The sequence below is a fragment of the Lagenorhynchus albirostris genome, chromosome 17 (assembly GCF_949774975.1).
Source record: "Lagenorhynchus albirostris chromosome 17, mLagAlb1.1, whole genome shotgun sequence".
In the NCBI taxonomy this organism is placed as follows: domain Eukaryota; kingdom Metazoa; phylum Chordata; class Mammalia; order Artiodactyla; family Delphinidae; genus Lagenorhynchus; species Lagenorhynchus albirostris.
In genome coordinates, this window is record NC_083111.1 from 3769625 (window position 1) to 3794712 (window position 25088).

General features: G+C 41.8%; 1 pseudogene; it reads left to right on the forward strand.

Moving 5' to 3' along the window:
• The window catches only part of LOC132508413 (lipoxygenase homology domain-containing protein 1-like), a 92063-nt pseudogene that overhangs the window by 48861 nt on the left and 18114 nt on the right, over window positions 1–25088 (forward strand).

Here is a 25088-nt window from a genome sequence, read left to right on the forward strand (position 1 = left end):
ACGCACAGCAATGAAGACCCAACGCAGCCAAAAATAAATAAATAAATAAATTTAGAAAACAAGCAAACCAAAAAAGTCTCATCCTCGGGACTGGCTTCTCAATAATCAACCTTAGAAACATCTATAAGGTTATTAGGGCTTCACTTCCATGTGTTTTCCTTTGTCTCATAAATACGTGTTAATTTTTGTCTCAAGCATAAACGTAGATTGTAGACTCTTTTACATGAGTCCAATTCTCTCTCTCTTCCTCCCTCCCTCTCTTTTTTATATCTACCTATCTATCTATCCATCCATCTAGCGTTTTTCTATTGAATTAGAAAGGAAGGGATGTAGGGATGATATTCTCGATAATCCTCCAAAGAGTCAAGCTATAGTTATTTCAGTCTCTTAAATGCCTGTGGTAACTCATTCTTACTAATCCATCTGGCCACCAGATTTCACTGGTGTCAACACTTCTGTGCCACAGTGAAAATGTAGTTTTAGCTCTTGTTTTCTGTGAGAATCATTTTGTGGGTAATGGTGAGGGGGTGTTAAGGGGAAACCCAGTCCAACTTGATGGCTTGCGGGCCAGGAAAATGAGTCACGTTTCAAGCATGAGAGCGAAGCCTTAGGCACTGAACTCTAGTTACTCCTAAATTGTCTCTAGCAGTGCCCCGAGTCTACTAACAGGAGGCGTCAAACAAATATCTGCGTGGTTCCCGTGAAATATTTTTCATTCTCCTTTAGCCAGACTCAGAGACTGAGTTCACGGACAGCAACCTCCAGACCCGAGGGCTGTCTCACTGTTTGAGGGTCTGAGTTTCGTGAACAGCCCTCCCGGACACGCCGGGGTGCATCCGCCCAGTGGTACCCTGCACCCTTTTCTCTGCAGCCTTCTCTGCCTTCAACACCCCAGCAAGCCGACAGGAGGCTTCTGCTGCCCTAATTCAGTCAGTTCTGTGTGTCGCCATGCCTGTGCTTTACTATTTAAATGTGCCTCAGTGTAGTGTCAGCATTTGCAGAAATGGTTAACCTTTGCCCCGAATGGGAATAGAAACGAGGTGCCCCGTAAGCCAGGCCTCTGCCCACAGAGCCCAGGAATGGTGGACGGATGCTGTCAGCCCGCTTACACTTAGAGCAAAATGGAAACCTTCCCCACTCAGCAGATGCAGAGGACATTTTAACTGAATCGGCCTTAATATTGTTTAAGCGTTTGCTCTTGCAAACGAAATATTACATAATTCCCTAGAGAATATTGTCGAAACTGGGGAGCTGGTCCTCGCAGTACAGTCACGCCTACACACTCACACATGACATTCATTTGATAGCACAGCTGCGTCTACACAAGGGTGATTGTGTAGACGGGAAGGGGTGGGAAGGGAGAAACTATTTGATTTACGCGTGAAACACCGATTTGTGATTGTCGTTACAGTTTTGTTTTGTTTTCCTCCGTGGACCGGACCGGGTTCACCTCCTGGGTTAAATCTTACGACTGTTTCTGGGTGCCCTGGGGTGGAAAGGCCTTGCACTATGGGATCCAGTCATGTTGAATTAAAGTCCTTGCTCAGAAACTTAGGGCCCAGGGGGCTTTGGGCACATGACACAACCTCTCTGAAGCTCCCTTTCCTCTTTTGCAAAATGGAGAGAATTACGTGTCTCTCAGGGTCGCTGCAAGGATTTGAAGTCACATGAAAGCGTTTGGCCACGACCCTCCTTCTCTCAGCAAACCTCAGGCCTTGGCCTCGTCACTGTTGTTACGACACCAGAAAGACATCTAGGATCTTGACTTGGTTTTTGTTGTGAGATTGGGTTCGTTCTAAGTGAAAAAACCCCAAATTCTTATTGTAATTCTGAAAATGAATGGACTTATGAAAGCCTCCAAGATGCTCATGGAACACAAGAAGGGAGAGAACCTTAAAGTGACGTCAGCCTGGAAGGAATGAGCCCACGAAGGACTCAAGAGTGAAAACTAAACAGAACCCAAACAAACAAAACTCAAAGTCTCTCAGAGTCACCGCTGTGTCCCTGGAGGTGTTTCAGGTGAGGCACTGGGTCGGACGGGGTGGATGTAGTTTCTCTGACCGTCGAGAACAAGGCGCGTGACCGGTGATCATGAGAACATACAAAGCCTGGTGTACTTTCTCAGAGTTCACCCAGCAAATTCTGCCGTGGATAGGCCCTGTAATGGGCCTCTGCATATCGGTGGGAGGGCACTAGACATGGAGTTTAGTTTCCCAATTTGCCCCGTGAAGCAAGGGCCCTGGTTATTGTGTCTTCAGAGCGAGCTCTCAGGTGTGCTGGTTACTCAGTACTCTCTCGTTTGGTAGAATTTTGACTTTGTTAAGCTGACTTTTGATCCTGCTAAAAGTCCTTCAGCTATTTTTTTCTTTCTCTCTCTTTGGAGAAGTTGGCCATTGATCATAAAATGATAGCGCCCATGGGCCCATGGAAAACAGTAGAAATTCTGCCTTAAAAAGAGCCTCAGCATATGGTCTAGCATTTCTTTCACAGTTTGGGTGATCTGACTGACACACACAGCTCTCCTCTCCTCTGACTCCACCACCACAGATTTCTATCCTTTGTGACTGAATTATTCTTTTAAAAGTCAGGCAGGTGGTTTATGGAAGAACTACTTTCAAAATATTTTGTGACGTGTTTGTTGAATGACTCTTAAGGCTTAGAATGCTTGTCTAATTCTCCAGTTAAAACCAAGCTTTAAAACTCTTTCTTCAAGATGTGGTATATTGTATACAATGGAATATTACTCAGCCGTAAAAAAGAACAAAGTAGTGCCATTTGCAGCAACATGGATGGACCTAGAGATTATCATACTAAGTTAAGTAAGCCAGACAGAGAAAGACAAATATCATATGATACCACTTATATGTGGAATCTAAAAAATATGATACAAATGAACTTATTTACAAAACAGAAATAGACCTACAGACATAGAAAAACAAATGTATGGTTACTAAAGGGGAAAGGAGGTGGGGGAGGGATAAATTAGGAGTTTGGGATTAGCAGATGCAAACTATTATATATAATGGATAAACAACAAGGTCCTACTGTATAGCACAGGGGACTATATTCAATATCCTGTAATAAACCAAAATGGAAAAGAATATGAAAAAGAATATATATGTGTGTGTGTGTGTGTGTGTGTGTATATATATATATATATATATATATACATATATATATATAAAACTGAATCACTTTGCTGTACACCAGAAACTAACACAACATTGTAAACCAACTATAATTCGATAAAAGAAATTTTTAAAAGTCCTCTCTTCTTCAAAGGGGAGTGAGGAAAATTTTGGAGGTGACAGGTTTATTACCTTGATTTTGGTGGTGGTTTCATGGGTATGTGCATATGCAGCTCATCAGATTGTGTATCTTAAATATGTACAGTTTTGCATGTCAATTATATCTCACTAAAGCTGTTAAAAATAAATTAATTTGAAACTCTCTTCTTGAACTTTTATTAAATGAAATAAAGTAATAACATAGTGACCATTACTTAATATTTGCCCTAACTCAAGGAAAAGGTGCAGTTTTAATATTCTAGCCTATGAGTACATCTAATACTGATTTTTTGTATTCCAGACAATGTAGTTTGATAATAATATTCCTAACATGCGATGTGAATATTGAGGTAGATTACCAAGGAAGTCTAGGATTTTCTTCATGGTCTGGGGTGGTTCATTTGTAGCTCAGACAGATGGGTTATACAGCATTGTAAACTGCTTTTCAGCCCTTTAATTCTTGGAACACTTTTATGACAACAAAATTGTGTGTGTGTGTGTGTGTGCGAGAGAGAGAGAGAGAGAGAGAGAGAGAATGAAGAAGACCAGGTCTAATATTGTAAATTTTAGAAATAGATGCCTGCCTTGAAGTTCTGTTTGCAAATGTTAATAATTTTCAGAAGATAGTTCATATTTGGTTCAGTTATAGCTAATTTTTAAAATGGGGATTAACTTATGTCTAGACGTGAACATTTTGCCTTTGCTTCTAGTGATGTTATTTCTTCAGGAATTTTAATACAGCTTGAATATAAACCTGTAGCATACTCATATATCCCAATGTGACCATAACACTATCTGGGTGTTACAGAGCTCTTGTCTACCAGCTCTGTCATGACTACTGGGTCTCAACTCTGTCCTTCACAGATGTAAATGTGAATCTTTGGGAGATTTGGCTTATAAGGAAAGGTAGATTCTTAAAAATAAAAACCTTACTCTCTAATTATAAACAATCCCAGTGAGAGAAAGGGGGAAATTATATAATAAAGTGATTACACAGAGATTTCTTTTATGAACTAAAATTTTGAAAGCTATGTTGTAAAATGCATATAGGGACAAAATTAAGAACACATTAAAAACAAACAGCAGGAACTTTCATAAAAGATCTCTGTAAGGTAAAGCTTTGTGCACCTGGAGATGTGGAAAAGGCCAGTGGTCCTTTAAAGCGAATAAGAAGGGATGAGGGATGTGAAATGGTGAATGTGAACGAAAGCCAGGGAAAAAGTAGAACTACTGAACTCTGACAGGACTTCAGTGAGGAAAATTTCTAACCTGGAAATATAAGGCAGATTAGGTGGAATTTCAGCCCAAGAAATTGAGGGTGTAGTCAGATAAAATACGTGGCATAGATGTACTTCCAAATACATGCGGAATCCTTCTTCTTCCCTCTGCGTCCATTTCCAACATCCTAGTTAAGGTCACCACGTTCTGTCACGCGGATTCACACCCTAGTCTCTTCTTTAGTCCCCCCACCCGGCTTTCACGTTACCGCCCTGCAATCCTTCTTTTGCAGAGCAGTCGGGAATCTTTTAAAAACATAAACCAGGTCACGCTATCTCCTGCTTACAATCCCATCCCTGACGGACGCTACATGTCCACCTCGCTGTCCTCCACCCGTTCTGGCTTCTCCTGGCCGAACAGCCCAGGGAACTTCTTTTTGCTCCACACTTGAACCAACCAAACTCATTCCCATGTTTGGGCTTTTCAAAGATTATGGTAGCTGTTCCCTCTGCTGGCAGTGCTCTCTCGTTAATATCCAGCAGCTGAATAGCTTTTGTCATTCAGATCTCGGCCTGAACGTCACCTCCTCCGAGAGGCCCTCCCTGGACATCCCATGTGAATGACAGCCCATTCAGTCCCTGTAGAGAGCTGAGCACGTCATTGCCTTTCTCCCATGTGTGTTTATTCTCTCTCACGTTAGGAGGGATGTGCCAGGAGAGTAAGTACCCTGTCTGTCTGATTCCTTGCTCTCTCTCCCCAGTGCCTAGAACGGTGCCTGGTATCTAATGGCTCTCAATAAAAGTTTTTGCATGAGTGACAGAATGCATGAATAATTAAGAGCTGAGGGAATTCAAAGACCAAGGTCATCAATGCAGGTTCGGGTTGGTGTCTTGGGGATGGTTTTGGAAGAGGTGGAATTGGGCTGGAAATTTGTCTGGGGCCTGGAAAGGTGGAGGAAAGGCCTGGGCACACACTGTGGGTGGGGAGATTAGTAGGAGGGAAGACATTAATGGGGAAGGCCCACAGCCCTCGGGAGCTGGTGAGGAGCTTGCGTGGCGGGAATGGCAGAGAATGAGACTGAACAGAGTGGGATCTGAGTAAAGGCAGGGGTATTGGAAAACTACAGAGCAGCTTGGTGACTTGGTGGAGACTAGAATGTGTGTTTTTATGTGTGCAAAATAAAACTATGTTTAATGCACAGGAAATTATGTCACAATTAATTTTCTAAACAATTTCTTCACTTATACACAAAATAATTTTTGTTAAATGACTCTAGAACACCTCATTACTGTATCTGTTAATTCTACTGATGTTCACACAGACATAAAGTAAAACGTTTTTCTTTAAAAATAATATGCGCTCTTCATTTTAATTTATTAGACTTGGCTCGTAGCTTTACAAAATCCCACTTACAAAGTCATAATTAATATATGGCCTATTTCATTTTATTTTCAGAAAAGAGCTATGTAAGCCATTTCATAATTGGGAAATGTGACATTTCCTAATAGAGCTTATTTTTCCTATTATAAAACTTGCCCCGGGCTTCCCTGGTGGCGCAGTGGTTGAGAGTCCGCCTGCCGATGCAGGGGACACGGGTTCGTGCCCTGGTCCCACATGCCGCGGAGCGGCTGGGCCCGTGAGCCATGGCCGCTGAGCCTGCGCGTCCGGAGCCTGTGCTCCGCAACGGGAGAGGCCACAACAGTGAGAGGCCCGCGTACCGCAAAAAAACCCAAAAAACAAAAAACAAAAAAAAAAACTTGACCAACTTAAATGCTCACAACCAGAGTTTGTCTATAAAATAAAAAAAAATCAAAAACATACAAAAAACCTCTCAATCCTTTTTAACACTGCAAAGATGGGCTATGTTAACACTGAGCTCACACCAAGGTCGTCTTCAGCTGCCTTGGTTAAGAGTAAACCTGACTGACAGTTTTGAACCAAATGTGCTGGAGGCCTGTGTTGTGAGTTTGTGTGCTTCCTATATAACCTTGGACTAGCTACTTTAGCTCAATTTTCTCAACTGTGAGATGGATTCAATGAACAGTGTATTTGCAAAGATGCAAACTGTGGCTGAAATCAGCCTTATGCTAATGATGGCCTGTCCTGACGGATTTCCTGTCCTCTAACTTCCACCAGCCCTAAGAAATGCTATTTTGTAAAAATCCATCAGATTTGCTTAGGTTGAGACTTTTTGTTCAGAACAGCATCGATCTCCCAATGAACACATGCAGATGGAGTAATGGTGAAAATCTCAACGTGGAAAACTAAGGCTAACCACAGCCGTCTTGATGCAGAAAGACATCTCAGTGGCACTGAGGCAGGAAGTGGGGCTCAGCTTTATGTAAGGAGGGCACCTGCCTCAGGAAAGGTGGTGAGATGTGTGCCGGGACCATCCCCCCCTGGTCCTCTGAGCTCCTCCGGGCCCACGCCTGCTGGAGAAGCCGGCCACCTGTCCTCTTCCTGTGGAACTACTGTGAGAGGCGGATTACTATTTGCTCTGCTTTTTCTTCAAGCAGGAGGACCCTTCCTGCCAGGATCTCAGAACAAGGCAGATACTTCAAATCTCAGAAACCAAGGACCCAAAAGTGGGAGGAAACTGGTGGTGACAGAGTGTACTTGTAAAGTGACGTCTTCAGGAGCGAAACCCTGGAGATGGGGCAGAAGGGACTCGGGGAGCAGTATTATTACAGTGTATCACAGAGAGGGAGCAGGGCGGGGGCGTGAGGATGGGGAGAGGTGAGACCACCGCGGGGCCCAGACAAGTTTAGGACAGCGGTGTCCTAACCAGAGAGCAAGAAGCCTTGGTCCCCAGGACCCCATAAAGGGGACCCATAAGGAGAGAGTGTCCTGAGACAAGTAGCAAGCTGAGGGGTAAAGCTGGAAGTGGCTCAGAAACAAAAAGGCAACAGCAGAATGGAAATGCATGCTTATATCTGGGAGTGAGAAGTAGCAGAGCCAAGATTGAATCAGCGATGTAGGACATGCCAGAAACGATCTCCCGGGACAGAAAGAGAGAGAGAAATAAAGCAAGGCATGGGTGGGGAACAAAAAGTAAATCAAGGTGTTTTGGAAAAAGAAACAAAAATTTATAATGATAGCCATAAAAAATAGAGCGGAACACAACTTCTAGGGTTATAGAAAGACTATCACATATCAACGAAAGGGCCCATCAAGTTCTACACACAGCTGGTGGAAAGAGGCCCATGTCCAGGTACACAGTGGCAGCTGTTGGGAGTGCTAAGGATAATCCAATAGGTGTTCGTTAAAAACAAAAAAAAGATCCTGCTAAACCATATGAATAATTCACATTAGCACATTTACACCAATTTCTATGGGCTTATATTGTCTGAAAGAAATTATCATACTTACGAGTTTGAGTCCATGTTCTGCTTTTCTGGGCAATGATGGCCAATTCAGTACTTTCTAAAACTCTGCCTTCTGATCTGTAGAAAGAGGTACAAATATAATCCCTTATATTGGTTGTGAACATCAAACTATCAGTATAGGTGGCTTCTCATATACTACGAAAAGTAGAGAAAGCAACTTAATGTGATAAACTGGAAAAATTAGTGTAAACTCATGACCTTAAAAAGGTGCAGATTTCTTCAATCTGTCACCAGTAATTGTCCCAACAGCAGCAGCACTTTCACCCCCCCCCTCATGTGTCCCTAGTGCCCATGTTTTGTACGTAGTGTTGCAGACCACGAAAAAGAATCAGGATACCTGGGTGGGAAATTGATTCCATGTCTCCCAGTGGGAAAAACAGAATTGGTCTGGAATATCATTTTGTTGTCCGGAATCAGTAATAGCTTCAAAAATGTCAAGGGCAGTGCTGAAGCACAGAAGGAGAAATTCAAAGGGGTTTGCATTTGCTAAGCTGGAAGTGTTATCTTCGTAATAATGATGATAATCGTAATAGTTAATTGAAATAAGTGGAGACTGTGAAAAGCCATGCATTGGTAATTGCATTCAAAAGAGAAAAGTGAATATGAAATGTACAAAATGTAGTTGTAATACAAAGAAGGGTATATATAATAGTATATGTTTAATTATTTATTGATTTTAATAAATAAAGGAGTGTTAATAAATGGAATTCCTGTAAAGCCCTGTGCATTTGAAATTTTAATAAATTCACTTCTATAAAAGATGTAAACAGTCTGCAAAATGCAATGGAAAAATTACCCACAGAGTAGAATATTCGATGGTGTAAATCTTATCTTTCAACCTATCCACCGTGATTTTGGATAATTTTGATGTCTTTCAGCATAGCATAGTTTTTATTACCTGGAATATAAAAGAAAGAAATTAGAAAAAATGAATCATTAGCAATTTAATTTAAATGATGAGTAATTTCCATCTCTCCTACATTTTGCAAATTGTTTATATCCTCCATAGATGAAAATGTATTAAAATTAAAAACTACACATTTACTTTATGGATAGCTTGAATATATGAGTATTTTGTTTCTTATTTTAATTATGTATTCAAATATCTTGAAAGTACCATCGTAACAATGTGTCTGCTTCAAAATATTTGTGCTTATCAGGCTTTAGTGAGAAAGTGTCTTTCCAAAATACTTACTGACAACCTGTAGCCAGTTTTAGATGAGAACGGCTGAGCTAAGATAAGTTTAAAAAATAAGCAAGCTTTCCTTAATGCTTTAGCCTTTATCCCAATACCCGTATTCAAGGGGGAAATGTGGGCTTCAGAGAGAGACAGATCCTTTCATTAGGGAGACAGCTGAAGCTCAGAGAAGCAGAGTCTGGCCTCAAATCCTGGTCTCAATCTGGGGCAGATGACACAGGTTTTCTGAGCGTCAGTTACTTTGTCTGTGAAATGGGGCTGATACCTATACTAGAGTGATCTCTGTGACATTGGCCATCCCACCCAGGGCACATTTGCGAGAGAAGAAGGGCTCCATTAATCATTACGCCCAGACAACAGATGTCAGTTGGGACCATTCCCCACTGCGTGGGGCTTCCCTCAGGAGGAGTGAGAGAGTGTGACCGCAGTGCTGTCACCTGGGTGGCACTCAGCACTAAATTGATCCCTTGGTCCTCTGCCTGAGACTTGTCTCTCTGTCCTGCTTCCTTCCTACTGCTTGGCTGGTGTCATTTCTATGTGTGTGGGAAGGAAAGAAAAAAACACAGAGAATTGTGAGTTATTTAAGTAATCCAGGAAAAAGTAGGTATTACACCAAGGCTATACCAAGGCAAAGAAGGATGGCCTTGGCCCTGGACACCCCTAACAGTCGACTTAAGGGGGGGTCACAATCTGCTCTAAAATGGTGAATTAGCTAGATGCCCAGATGAGAGCTAACTATGCAAACAAAAATCTCTCATCTCCTTGGAGATGAGACCTCTCAATGGCCTTACTGATCATAACGAAATGCTGGTAAGTCCATGTTTTAAAAAAAAAAAAACTTTTATTTTTAAATAATTATAGATTCACAGGAAGTTGCAAAGATAGTAGAGATCCGATATACTCTCTACCCAGTTTCCTCCAATGGGTTCATCTTACATAGTTACAGTTCAGTATCAAATCAAGACTTTGACATTGGTAGGTATCATTACATGTCATTCTATCAGGGGCATAGATTCATGTAACCACCACCACAAACAAGATACAGAGCTATTTCACCCCCCAAAGATCGCCCTTGAGCTATCCATTCAGGGTCACAGCCCCACGCCCACTCACGCACCACCACCATCCCCGGCCAACACTATTCTGTTTTAAATCTCTATAATTTTGTTGTTTTGAGAATGTTACATAATTGGAATTATACAGCATGTGAATTTTGAGATTAGCTTTTTTTTTTTCATTTATTATAAGCCCCTGAGATCGATCCAAATGGTTTCATGTAGTAATAGTTTATTCCTTTTTATGGCTGAGTTGTGGTCCGTGGTATGGACATACCATATTCACTCATTGAGGGACATTTTGGTTGTTACCAGTTTGGAACTCTGATAAATAAAGATGTTAGACCATTTTGTACAGGTCTTTGTGTGGACATAAGTTTTCATGCATCTGAGTGAATGCCAGGGGTGCAGTTGCTAGGTGGTATGGCAGTATGTTTAGCTTTTTAAAGAAAGTACCAAACTGTTTTCTAGATTGACTACCATTTTACACTCCCACCAGCAACGTATGAAATGTATGAGATCCAGTTTTTCTGCATCCTTGCAAGCATTTGGTATTGTCATTAATTTTTATTTTAGCTGTCCTAGTAAGTGTATAGTGGTATCTCACTGTGTCCTTAATTTGTATTTCCTTAATACAAAACATATTTTCACGTGCTTATTTGCCATTAATGTATCCTCTTTGGTAAAATGTTTCTTCATATCATTTGCCCATTTCTAATTGAAGTGTTTGTTTTTTTAATGTGTTTTGAGAAGTTTGTTTTATATATATATGTGTTTATATCTATAGGTCCTCATGTATTTCCTTATTGCAGTCATTCTTTATAGATATTGGCAACTCTGTAAGACATTAAGGTCCTGGGTATTGAAGGTTGAACATTAAATATTGTGTATGGGTACGAGTCCTCTGTCAGATATGCGGTTTGCAAATATTTTCCATCAGTTTGTAGCTTGCCATTTCATCTTTTAAAAGGGTTTTTGCAGAGCCAAAATGTTTAATTTTGAGGAAATCCAACTTATCATTTTTTCTTTTATGGGTTGTATTGTTTGAGTCACGTCTAAGAGCTTGGATCTGTATGCATTTTATTTCCTTTTCTTGAGTTATTGCACTGGTTAGAACTTTCGGCACTACATAGTAGAAGAACATAGAAAACACTTGCTGTGTTCCCTTCTTGGGGGAAAAGCGTTCAGTCTTTACCACTGAGTATAGCATTAGCTGCAGGATTTGTTTCTTTGTTTTGTAAATGCTCGTCCTATTTTTCTGAGAGTTTTTATCATGAGTGAGTGTTGAGTCATATGGTAATGGTTTGTTTAAATTCATGAGGAACTGCCAAATTTTCCACAGTGGCTGCACCTCATTGTTATTTTAACAATTTTAAAATATATTCTGGATACTGCAATCTTGTCAGATATACGATTTGCAAGTATTACTTTATTCCTCTTTCCTACCTTCTTTGGGAGTTAAACTAAATTTTTAACTATTCAGTTCATCTTCTCTTTTGGTGTTTTACTTATGCCTCTTGCCTCTTTTTATTTTTTGATGGTTTGTGTATGCATTATATGTTCTTAACATATACATGTCATATACTAAGCTTTAAAAAGTACCATTCCAGGGGATTCCTGGTCCAGTGGTTAGGACTCCACACTTTCATGCCGAGTGCACAGGTTCAATCCCTGGTCAGGGAACTAAGGTCCCACAAGCCATGTGGTGCAGCCAAAAAAAAGAAGAAAAGAAAAGAAAAGAAGAAAAAAAAGTACCATTTCATTTATGCCCCTTCCATTCTTTGTACAATTATTGTCATATATCTTATTTCTATATATGTTATAAACCCCCCAAAACATTGTTACATTTGCTTTAAACAGTCAACTTATTTGTATAAAATTTAATAAGATAGAAAAAATTATCTTTTATATTTTTTGCATATTTACAAATTCCATGCTATTCCTTTCTTACTGTAAATTTACATGTTCATCTAATGTCATTCCTCTTAAGCCTAGAGAATTTCCCTTTGCATTTCTTATAGTACAGATTGGCTGGCTATGAATCTTATTAGCTTTTGTCTGAATGAAAATATATTCATATGTCTTCATTTTTGCTAGATATAAAATTCTAGGTTGACAGCTTTTAATTTTACTTAGCCATTTATACACATTTAAATACATTGTTCCATTGTATTTTGTATTTCTAAAGAGAAGTTAGCCATCACCCTTATTTTTTTGCCCTATATATAGTCTTTTTTTTAAACTGCTTTTAAGAATTTTTCTTTCCTTTTCATCAGTTGGACTATGATTTGCTTCTTTATGTATATCTTGCTTGAGGTGCACTATGATTTCTGAATCTGTGGGATTTTGATCAAATTTGGAAAATTTTTAATAAATATTTCTTTAAATATTTTCCCTGCCCCATTCTCTCTCCTTTCCTTCCAGAACTCCAGTTACATATATGCTACTTTACTTGATAGTGTCTCACAGGTGACTGAGGCTTTGTTAAAAGTTTTTATTCAGTTTTTTCCTATTGTGTACTTCAGTGTGGATAAATTCTATTAATTTGTCTTCAGTTTTATTGATTCTTTTTTTGTATCTAAACCGTTATTAATCCCATTCAATTAATTTTTATTTCATTTGCATTTTTTAGACTTGAGATTTCCATTTGTTTTTTTTTTTTTCATATTTCCAGCTATCTCCTGAAAATTCCTATCTCTTTACCCATTATGTTTACATTTTCCTGTAGATTCTTTGGTGCATTTATTACAGCCGTTTTAAAGTTCTTTTCTCCTAATTTCAACCTCTGGGTTGTTTGTGGGTCTGTTTTTATTAACTGATTTTTCTGTTGACTAGGCTCACATTTTACAGTTTCTTCATGTCTGTTGAGTTTTGATTGCATACTAGAACTTGAGGATAATAGTGTAGAGACTCTGGATTGTGTTATATACCTCTGAAGAAGGGTGAGTTTTGTTAAATTACTGGTGGATCACCTTGAGCTTGTAGAGGTTTGTTTTTGTGCCTTGTTTGGGCAGTTATATCTCAGTTTTATCCTTAGCCTCGGGAGAATCTCTCTAGTAAAGAGATGTCGTCTTCACTTCTAATGCGTGGCACTTTCAGGGATTCACTGGAAAGCCCTAGGTGTTCACCAGGCTCTTATCACTTGCTGGGACTCAGACTCTAAAGTCTCTCCCTGTGGCCAGCAGCAGCTGCAACTGCCACTCTTCTTTCAGCTTCTGACTGTTGTTTTCTCTCCAAGCTCCTTGGAGTCTTAGCTGCCATGCATAGTGCAGCGCTTGGTCTAGAATTGGATTGGAATTTGTATGCATATTTGGGAATCACCTTTTTGTTTCCACCCTACTAGGACTTCCCCTCCCAATTTCCAGCTACACTGGCAGTCCCAAATTCAATCTGCTCACTCTTCAACAGATTATTCTATGGCTTTCTCCTTGAGTTCTGCCCTCTTTATGCCTTATAGACTTGGAAATGACCTCAGGGGAAAAGCCATGCTAATCTAGATTTTGCCCACTTTCAAGGGTAAGGTCTTTTTTTTGGCCATGATTTCAAGGTCAAATCCCCTCTTTTTCTGGCTACTTTGGTTGTTTCCCAGGGCTTTTAGACAGTTATTTTATCCAGAGTTTGTCATGGTTATTGCTAGAGGACTAGGTCAATACAAGCTACTCTGTCATTAATTAAACTGGAATTGGAATTGATCACAATCTGTTTATATTTGTCCAAGATATATCAAGATTTATGAGAATATCTGGAAAAAATACCTCTGCTATGTTAGAATAAATCAAAGATTCATACTATGGGACATTGGTTTTATCCTTTATCATACCACTCCTTATAAAGATATCAGGTTTTGTTTCCCAGTGCGTTCACTATCAAAAATTTAGATGACATAATATGGTAAAAGCCATGTTTTCATTCATTTGGACAGCATTAATTGGATTACAAATTATTACTGAGTTTAATAAAAAGCAACAAACATGTCAAAGTATGACTAAGACTTTTTCCTGGTTACTGGGGCTCAGATACCTACCACAAGTACGTCATAACAAGTCATTATAACTTTCCATATTATCATCAGATTTTTTCATCCACCAAAATATTTATAGAAATCAAAGAATATGAAGGAAACACATGAAAATAAAAAATAATTAAATTATTTATTCAGAAAATGTTTATAACCACCCATTCCATGCCAAATGCTGTGTAAATACTAAGGATACAGAAAAGAAGACAGAACTCAGGTCCTCAAAGAGTTCAGAGTCCAGTGGGGGAGATAGCAAAGTAAGTCAACAACCAGAAGAGACCAAAGATTGAAGTTTGTCAAGGTTTATGAAGAAATTGAGAGTACAGTGTGTAATGTACCCAGAATTAGTTTAGGGCTAGTGGCTCCCAAATCTTTAGAGACATCACTGGGTAATCAGGTGTGTGAGAAGCTGTTCTCTCTGAAAGTTAAGATCAGACCCAGGGACTGGGGACTGGGAATGGGGGAAAACCTAGTAGAATCTGAGATCACTAGGTTCCTTAAGCTTTTAAGATTGGTGAGAGAAGAGCTTTTGAACTTAACTTAGAATAATACATAAGGCATTCTTCAATTCAGAGACTCCTGTCTAGTTTCAGAAGGAGGTCTGAACATTCTAGGACCCAAATGTTTCCCCTTTAAAATCTAAATATCACTTATTAAGCTGGGAAAAGTTTCTTTTACACTTCTTTGAAGAGGAATGACATGGTTGGTGGATTGAAAAGGCCGGGGGGCAGGACCCCTAGGAAAGTGCATACCAATGGCAGCCTATGAAAAATGAGGAAGGAGTATCCTGCTTCCTGTCCTTTGAAGGGTACCCTGGAGCTGATTTATATCAAGAATGTTTACCCAGGATGTGTGTAGGAGAACAGCATCTTGTTTTCATTTTCATGTTGTATGACGTAACAAAGTGTCTGTGCTTATAGTTGTACCCAGGATGTGTGTAGGAGAACAGCATCTTGTTTTCATTTTCATGTTGTATGATGTAACAAAGTGTCTATGTTTATAGTTGCTCTGTGGATTTTGTGAGGGCTTTTTTGGAGGTGTTGCTTCCTCTAAAAAATTCACCCTAATACTTTTCAGTGTTTCTAACGTATTAGAACTCAAGTTTCCAGTCTACACATCCACATTCCTGTCCTGAGCTTTCAAGCCATAATATTCATTTGAAGGGCAATAAATACGTAAAATGAGCCATCCTCTATGAATTGAGAAATTGAGTTAAGATGAAACACCCCAGATGGGATTTTAGTGATCACAAAGTTAATTTATGTTCCATTATGTTTTTCCAAAACGTGAACGCCTTCTTAAACAAGAATACAGGCTTTGCACAACATGAAATTGGCTTCTAGAATAGATTTTAAGTTTAGAAAAATAACTTATTTACTGTTTATTGAGAAAATACTGAAGTTCTGCATGAAGAGATTTAGTGTCTCCAAATTAGAAAAATCCAAGTGAGCATTACATGTGCAAAAATGGCTGGATTAAGAGCTACATCTGAAAGTTGATACCTGAAGAGGGAATATTTTTTCCATAAACTTTTTGTGTGACTCTTCCTGGATCCACTAGGCATGTTGTTTTCCTTGAAAATATAGGCTATTCCTTCATAATTCTGTATCTGACCATTCTCTCATATGCTATGCAACTTTTAGTGTAAAAGGCCTCCTCTTTGAAAATGTAAGATATGCATTGTATTATGGAAGTTGAAAAAGGAGTGTATTTTATTCAAGTTGATTTTTCAACTTTGAGAATCTTTTCTGCTATTTTTTGCATGGACATTTCCATTTTTGTTCACAAATGAAAACATCCTTTCTTGTGATAATCCTGAGATTCTTTCTTGAGTAGCCCTCAAATTATTGCCTAATTTTCCCAGCTTTTTCAATCCCATGAGCTCCAAGAATAGGATCATGGTGGTCCGAACCCAAGATGTCAGTTCAAACCCTCCTGCTTATTCTTTAGAGACCTCTTCAAACCTCTCTACCCTGCTTTCTGTCCCTAGACCTGTATGGGTTGACACTCTACGAATTACAAAGCATTTTCACAAGATTATCTATTTTGGTCCTTTTTACAAATAGGAACTTGATGGTCAGGGATGTTGGTGGCATGAGAAGACTCAGCCTCTAGCCTGTTTTCCCCTGACAAGCTCCATGCTTCTCCTCTCGGGCTCTGCTTCCCAGAACTGGACTCTGATCCTACACGGCAGAGACAACCCTCCTTGGAGCCCCTGGTGATGCTGCTGGCTGGCAAGCACACCAGATAGACAGGACTGATCTCCTTTGGTTTATCTCCTGCTCCCATCTGAATGCCCAGCGCAGGGCTGGAGGGTCAAAGGCACTGGAAAAACTGCTTGTAGAATTAAAGCAAATGGTGTTTAGTTTTCTTCTCCCCATTGTATTCGTCACTGAATTCCTTCTAATCCCCCTTTACTACTACTAATAATTATTATTTTCCTTAGACCACCAGTGTTCATTGAGGATATAATATGTGTTAATTTGTCCAGTTTTTGCTAATTAATCTGTCACTTACTCTCATAACCTCCCAGCAAAGTGATTCTTAATACCCCATTTTGTAGATGAGAAAACTGAAGTTTAGAGAGAAGACGTAGCTTGCCCCCAAATCCCAGTGTCAGAAGGTCGTACTGCCTGCTTTGCACACGGTGCGTCTGATCCAAAGCCGGTGCCCTCAGGTCTCATGCTAGATGCTGCCTCGGCCCCCCGCCCCCTCCCCCAAGTAGAGGCCACCATGCCTGCTCCAGGTTCATTTCTCAGCAGCAGCATCTACCTTTGTGAAGTACCTGTTCGTAGCTGAAAGCATACTAGATTCTGTTCAAATAGAATACAACTCAGAATTTAAAAATTTCAGAAACAATGACCATTTCTACCCTGCTTGGTTTTGCTTGTGCCGTTTCCTGTCTCCTGCCCTCCTTCATGGACTTGCTTATTCCTCAAAGTCCAGGGCCCTCCCTGCCTGTCCCCCGTGCACTGAATCACCCCATCACACTCTTCTTGGGCCTCTGCTTTGCTTGCCTCTCTCTTTGAATGCAGTGAATTAGTGTCTCACATCTCTGTCTTCGTACGTGGGTTGAGAGCCCTGGTTTTTTTCATGTGTATATACTTGCTTAGGGCAGTGTTAGTATGTAATAAGAACTTCTTAAATGTTTACATGGTTTAATCTACTTGGTGCACATTTAAAATGTTCTTGGAGTAGTGTATATAATAAACAGAATTATCCAAAAATGTGGGTATACAGAGTGCTTTACTTTTGTCCTTAAATTCAGTGTATACTTAACCCTCTTTTTTTCTTTAACATCTTTATTGGAGTGTAATTGCTTTACAATGGTGTGTTAGTTTCTGCTTTATAACAAAGTGAATGAGCTATACGTATACATGTATCCCCATATCCCCTCCCTCTTGCGTCTCCCTCCCACCCTCCCTATCCCACCCCTCCAGCTGGTCACAAAGCGCCGAGCTGATCTCCCTGTGCTATGCGGCTGCTTCCCACTAGCTATCTATTTTACATTTGGCATCCTTTTTTTTGTTAATAATTCCAAGTACCCAAATCAGACATTCTCAGACAGCAATTTTTAAAAATCTTCATGTTCTGGCTATGTAGTGGGAGTTCACTGATATTATTGCAATTTTCAAAATGTGACATTAGAGCGATGGGAATGGACTATATGTGCACTTCTCTTCTGCCTTTCTCTCTCTGACCCCGTATCTCAGTCCCGAAAACCGTTTTATTTTTACCTGGGACTATCTTATTCTTTTATTAGATTATTTTATTCTTCAGATCTAACTACTGAAATAACTAATGTATATCAATAATTTCAAAAAAAACACTTACTTTGCAAAATAGTAGTTGCTAAAAAATGATATAATGAAAGCTAGTTGGATTTAATCTGTTGGTTTGTTTGTGGTCAATGGATTCTTGTTTCACCATATGAAACAGTATTTCATGGTGTCACAAGTTACTAGTTCTCATGGAAATCAGTAAGGAGTATGTGGGGCAAAAGTAGCCACTGAGTTCGAAATTGGATATGAACTTGCAATTTGAAAAATCAAATTGGAGATGTAGGGAGTTTTATTTACTTTTTTTCTTTGGTGCTGCAGTTTGATCTTAAAGATATTGGTGAAATGTATAAAACACGTATTGGAATGACAACAGCGGAAAGGATCCCAGGTAGTATCTGGAAGAAATTAGGCTTGAAAATATAGACACATGTGAGCTGTTGTGTCTACCTGTTGATTCCTGGATAGCTGAGAATGAAAATGGTGCAATACATGGAAGGAAATGCCCATTGTGAGAACTAACAAAGCACCCTTGCCAGGTATAGGATTTCATTTCCTTTGTGATGTGTATTAAAAATGTAAATAATTGAGATTAGTTGGGACACAGGTCAGCAATCTTCTTCTGTAGCTGGCCAAACACTAAATATTATGCTTTGGGGGCCATGAAGTCTCTCAAAACTACTCAACTTTGCCAGTTAGTGAGACACTGCTATAGATAATACATAAACTAATGGAATGGCTGTGTTCCAATAAAACTTTATCTGTGGACACTGAATTTGGAATTTTATATAATACTATTTGTCAAGGAATAGTATTCTGCTTTTGATTTTTTTGTTTTATTGCCTTTTTGACCATTAAGGAACAGTAACAAGCACTTTTAGCTCCTGGATTATGTGGACACAGGTGCTGGCAGATTTGGCCCAGAGGCCGTAGTTTGCCTCTGCCTGACTTAGAGCATTAGGGCTTTGGGATTGACACTTGTCTGGCTGCTCAGAAGGGAAAATGTCCACAGAAAGAGGTATGCATGTCGCCAGCTCATCTTTCTGTGAACTCTTTTGCTAGCCATTTAAATGTGACTTTCTTCTTGGCTATACCATGTTACCAAATGTTAGCAGTCATGAACTTAGAAGCACCTGAATTCATTTACTAAGTTTTTGTTTTTATTTTTGCCCAGCAGTGAACTCATACATGGCCTTGCTTTTCTCTCTGTGCGTTTCCTGTGTCTCTGATAACCACCCTGTTACTGCTGCCACCACTGTGGTAAAATTGTCCTCTCGATGGATACCGATGGCCTCTTTGTTTAAATGCCCCCGTGTATACGTGTTTGCGTGCATGCACACGTTTCCTCTGTGTCCCAGACCCCTCGTGTGAAGAGGCAGAGATTTCTGGAGCCTCTGGAAGCAGACGCACTGGGTGAGTCTGGGCGTGGCCATGTGTTTATAGCCTCGTCACCCTGGGCAACCTTCTTAGCCTCCCTTGGCCAACGTTGCCTTATGTATAAAACGGGGATCAAGGTGGTGTCTGTGTCATAGCATTGCCTCGAGTCTGCGCTGACGCGCTTAGTCTTTAGGATAATGTACTTCGGGTGCTTAGCTCCTGGCACTTCGTAATCAACGCGATAAACACTCGCTCTTACCGTCACTACCGTTAAATCTCTCTCCAGCCCTGACTTCCATCATGTGATACCACCCTAGCTCTGTTTCCTCTGATCTTTTTCTGTTTTTGTCCCTTGAACACGCAGATTGAGCTGCTGCGTTCCTCCGTGCCTGCTGAGCCTCTCCCCAGCTGCTGAGGGGCTCGCTCTGCACAGAGGAGAGCCAACTTCCACCCTCAGCTCTGTCCTCTCTCCTACCCAGAGCCCCAGCATCCCATTAAGTGACTCAGTGTCTCATCATTTTTAATACCCACTCATGGTCTGTTCATTCAGCCGTTCCACACGCAAAGGTAAGCACACGTACCAACAGGTATCGGGCGCCTAGTGTGCGCCAGGAGTAGTGAGCACCGTGCAGACAGGCTCCTGATCCCACATTTGCTCAGTTTTCACGGCTCTCGTTAGCATCTGCAGTCTAACGACCCCCCTCCTCTCCCCTCCCATCAGTTGCTTGTTTTCTGCTTCCCTCGGAAGGCTTGGCTCCGAGGATCACGGGTGCTTGGAAGCCATCACGTTCCCCTCCGCCTCAGCCTGTTTCCTCTCCATGTACGTGGGGAGTCTACCCTCCCCATGGGCTTCCTGTGAAGTAGCTGCGTCTCCCGCAGGACCTCTACGTGTTAGCATGACGCATGGGCCGTGTGCCGTAGAAATACTTGGTTAATTCAGATATGGTGAGAAAGATTTAGGATAAGGCCAGGTTAACGAATGGAGAAATGTTTTATAATAGTAATTCTTTTTTTTTTTTTTTGCGGTACGCGGGCCTCTCACTGCTGTGGCCTCTCCCGTTGCGGAGCACAGGCTCCGGACGCGCAGGCTCAGCGGCCATGGCTCACGAGCTCAGCCACTCCGCGGCATGTGGGATCTTCCCAGACCGGGGCACGCACCCGTGTCCCCTGCATCGGCAGGCGGACTCTCAACCACTGCGCCACCAGGGAAGCCCAATAGTAATTCTTTTTGTATATATTTTGACAGTTTGCAAAAGTGCTCTTTCATATAAAATCTCATTCAATACATACAGCTCCAGATCCTAATGGCTTTAGTTGTTCACAGTCATGTGAGGATAGCAGTGGTGTCCAGGGATGTCCAGAAGCCTGAAGTGGAAATGACAGAAGGCTCCTAAGAAATGTAGACTCCTGGTGTTCACCCTTCATCACCCTAGGACCTATCTAAACTATTCACCCAGTTGCTAACATTCATGAAGAATCCATTCTGCTCTTTAAAAACGATGTATAGAAGAATTTTGAAATCCATAGTACCAATAAGAAGGAGAAGAAATCTTATTGGTTTGTTTTATTTGTTATTTCTCAATCTGCAGTGCTTTAAAAGGCTGCATTATTTTAAAATGAACTTTATTTAAACTCTGTGAGGCAACCATTTTGAATTTTTTCCAGTTGCGTCCTAGTTGACATATGTGCACAATTTTTACACGTAGAAAAGTGTGGAAGGCAGTTGTATGGGTTTTTTTTTAAAATCCAGGATACAAAAGAAACGTCATCGTGCTTTACATGAACTATTGATTTTGGGTTCATTTAACTTGACCAGCAATAAAGGCTCGGCAGGCCTCCCCTGCATCTTTCTGTTCATCCTTTCCCCAGACTAGCTAATGAAACTTCTCCATTAGTATTTCCCATTTAGAGCGGTCATTTCTTAGCTGAAACACACCAACCATTTCTTAAGACATTTTCTCCTACAAAATAATATAAGGTAATACATGATACCTCGCTCTAAGCTCAGCCAGACTTCTCATTTTTCTCCGGTTCTGACAAATCAGTCCAGGTTCCCCTTTCCCAGACTATTTGCTCATTTAGGAGAAAATCATTAAAATAAGAAAGTGAGAAAATAATGACGCCTCAATGTTGAGGCATTAAGTAGGGATCAAAATGTCCTGGTGAGCACGGAGCAGTCTGGGGTGCTGTCTCCCCTTTGGAAAATCATGTTGGTGCCACGGAGAGGTTCATTTGCTCTTCCTGTGACATCACGGGAAGCCACAGCAGATCCAAACCACTGAATCGCTGCTTCTCCGGTTTGGATTTGGAAGGAGGAGTAAGGAGGGGTTGACCTTCAATATTTTAAAATTGTTCGTCTGTCAAAACATTTTGAAGCCGGCTTCGGGAAGAACACAAAGGGGGATGTGGAGGAATTTTTGTTTTAATTAAGCTATTAACACGTTGGGTTGCTAGGCTGCATAGAGTCCTAGGGACCCACTGGAGGTTAATATACATATTTTTAATTTGGTCGCACAAAATAGTGCTTTCCCTTGCATTTGGCCCTTACACTCCGAGCCAATTAATATTGTGACTTTGCCTCATCTTTTCAAAAGATTGCTGGAATGTTTTCAAAACAAAAGGATTCTGAGATGATTAGACTCTAAATCATCGCCCTTTGGGGGCCTGAGCTAGGTTGCTGATGGGATCAGTGATCTCCTCCTGGACGTGAGAGCCCTGGCGAGTGGAGCTCCTTCACGCATGCGGCTTCCACACCTTCCTGCTAGGTGTTCCCGTCTGTGGTTCGTGGGGAAAGGCCCTGGGAGCTGCTGTTGGCCCTCAGTTGGTTGTCCTGCAGGATCTGTAGTCAGTGGCCTGGCAGGGATGCCCGGAGCTGATAAGGTTGCCGGCTCAGCTCTCAGCAGCCTGCTCACATTCTGGCTCCGGGTTTTCTCCACACGAGATGGATGGTAACGGCAGATGAGCTTTGGGGCCACATCTGGGGCCAAAGAAATGTTTGATGCTAGGTTTTGGCAAGTGCACACGAGGTGTGCTTAGTGGTTTCCTTCAAATCAAGAAATAAGTGTGAGAGAATGTAAGAAAGTACCACCGAAATAATGTGTCTGCTTCAAAATATTTGTGTTTATCAGACTTTAAGTAGTGAGAAAGTGTCTTTCCAAAATGCTTACTGACAACCTGTAGCCAGTTTTAGATGAGAACAGCTAAGATAAGTTTAAAAAACAAGAAAGCTTTCCTTAATGCTTTAGCCTTTATCCCAATACCCATATTCAAGGGGGAAATGTGGGCTTCAGAGAGAGACAGATCCTTTCATTAGGGAGACAGCTGAAGCTCAGAGAAGCAGAGTCTGGCCTCAAATCCTGGTCTCAATCTGGGGCAGATGACACAGGTTTTCTGAGTCTCAGTTACTTTGTCTGTGAAATGGGGCTGATACCTATACTAGAGTGATCTCTGTGACATTGGCCATCCCACCCAGGGCACATTTGCGAGAGAAGAAGGGCTCCATTAATCATTGCGCCCAGACAACAGATGTCAGTTGGGACCATTGCAGACAAACCGGGGAGTGGTCACTGCGTGGGGCTTCCCTCAGGAGGAGTGAGAGTGTGACCGCAGTGCTGTCACCTGGGTGGCACTCAGCGCTAAATTGATCCCTTGGTCCTCTGCCTGAGACTTGTCTCTCGTACTGCTTCCTTCCTACTGCTTGGCTGGTGTCATGATGGGAGGACAAACACAAAGAACAGCCCGGGTAGAGGGCAGGCTCTTCTCAGCGCCACAGCCAGAGGGGCGCTCTGAGAATGTCTGTGTACGGCCCCGGGCGTCCCCGGGAGTCCCGACCAGCAGGACAAATCCTTGTGAGTCCGAGGAGGAACCTGTGGGGGTTGAAAAAAGGGGGAAGGGCAGGAGACGCGAAAGAATGGAGGCAAGACAGGATCCTGATCAAGCCTCAAACTTTTATTGCTGCGGTAGCTGTATTTATACACTGCAGAGAAAGGGGGGCGGGATTCAGAATGAGGGAAGTACTTGGCTAATCATCATTGGTGCTGCGTGCGCGGGCTTTCATTTTAGGCGCGAACTTCTATCTCATAAATCAGGAAGAGAAGCAGGGTGTCGGCCATCTTCTAATGGCGAAAACTTCTTGGCTCCCAACAGATGCCAGTCAGACTCCGGCACTCTTTCGCTTACTACGTCCCAACTTGCTCAGAGTAAAAGCCCAAGTCATCACCACCTCATACCAGTCCTTCCCTGGCTCCCCCAGATCCAGCCTCAGCGCTTCCCGATGTCGCCAGGCCTCAGCCCTTCTGCTACATCCGCTGTCCCCTGCCTCCCCGGCCTCTGCACGGACAGTTCCTTCACCCTCCATCAGGTCTTTGGTCCAGGGGCCTTCTCAGTTAGAAAATCCATCCCTCCCTTACCCTGGCATTTCTTTTCACTTTTCAGCAGTAAGATAAAAAATTTCAACCATGGGGATTCAGCCCCGAACCGCCAACGTATATGGTCTCGGGCCACAAACCTTCAGTGCAGATGGAGGTGTCTGCACGTGCTTGATGCTGAATCTCATTTACCATCTGTGTCTGAGCTCTGATTCTTTTGGGCAGTTTGTATCAACACGATCACACCATGATGAGTGCTGAGAAAGCTTAATTCTTGGTGAATTTAGGCAGTTTGTATCAACACGATCACGCCATGATGAGTGCTGAGAAAGCTTAATTCTTGGTGACCTGCAAGAAAGCCCTGAAACGTCCATTAGTTATATCCAATTAGAGATTCAGCCGAGGGCTTCCTCTTAGTGACGCTGAGTTGTGCTGCCTGCGTAGGCTTCCTGGTGCCGGGGGTTGCACTCCCCAGGCGGTGCCAACAGGCTCAGGGCTCACCGGGCCCTCCCCCCGCACCCCTCCCCCCACCCCTGTGCAGAGGGGCGGGCCCCACAGGATCCTGCAAGGGCAATGTTACGCAGTGTTACCTGGGAATATTTGAGCATTGTGGCTGAAAAGACGGTACTGGGGAAGTTCCCCAAACATAAACAACTACATCTCTTTTTCCGGATTGAGAACGTGTTCAGACAAAAACCCCCAAAGCTGACATTCGCTAAACACATTGTGTGCACTTTGACAGGAAGATGAGGACTCCCCTGTAAGGTTCATGGCTCTTTAGCCTTTTCCTTAGGCTCTGGGATTTCTTGTTTATGTCAGCCAAGGTTGGTAGGGCCTGAAATGTGTCAAGAGTTTGTCTTGGAGGAAAGGGCACTGAGAGGTCATGTCCCCAGGTCACCTGCCGGCTGGAGAGATTTGGGAGATGGGCTGGCCCAGAGATTCTTTGGTACCCCATCTCTAAATCGGGGAGCTAAGTATTTAGAAGGGCCTGGGTGGAGAATCTTTCAGTTAGGGCCCTACTTAGGATTTAAGGTCCCATGAGTTTCACTGGAGTATCACTGAGTTTGCCCCCAACTCAGGGCATGTGTGTGTGTGTGTGTGTGTGTCTACCCACAGACATTTGCACAGAGACACGTCTCTCTAGGGGAGGTCCCATAGGTCATTTCCCAATGAAAATTTGAACAGTGTACCCTCAGTGGAGAAGGGAAATCTGCAACATTAAGGACACAGCAGGAAGAATGATATATTTATGTGACTCTATCATTTATTTGATAAACGGAGAATTTTGTTGCAGCAGATTGAGAACTCTTGGAGTTTTAGACCAACAGGGAATGAATTACACCAATGGGCCATCTGCATAAAGAAGACGAGGAGGCCTTTGCTCGCTCGGCAGGAGCGTGGGG